The sequence below is a fragment of the Salvelinus namaycush genome, chromosome 11 (assembly GCF_016432855.1).
Source record: "Salvelinus namaycush isolate Seneca chromosome 11, SaNama_1.0, whole genome shotgun sequence".
NCBI lineage: Eukaryota > Metazoa > Chordata > Actinopteri > Salmoniformes > Salmonidae > Salvelinus > Salvelinus namaycush.
The window spans coordinates 34,295,235-34,295,448 of record NC_052317.1 but is presented as its reverse complement, the minus strand read 5'-3'; positions in this window follow the sequence as shown (position 1 = coordinate 34,295,448).

Sequence of the window (214 nt, the reverse complement as noted above, 5' to 3'; positions counted from 1 at the left end):
CTGACGGAGATCAAAAAGGGTAATATTAGCCTACCTTTACCCTCCGTAATTGATGGTTGGGAAGATGACGTGAAGAAGTCGCCTTGTATCACGTACGGTAGCATATTTACTTACTTTGTTGAATCCGTAGCTTGCGATGGTAAGGCGATGAGCAACTTAAGTTCGGAGGCGTACCAATACCTACACAGTAACAAAGTCGGACGGGTGTTAATGA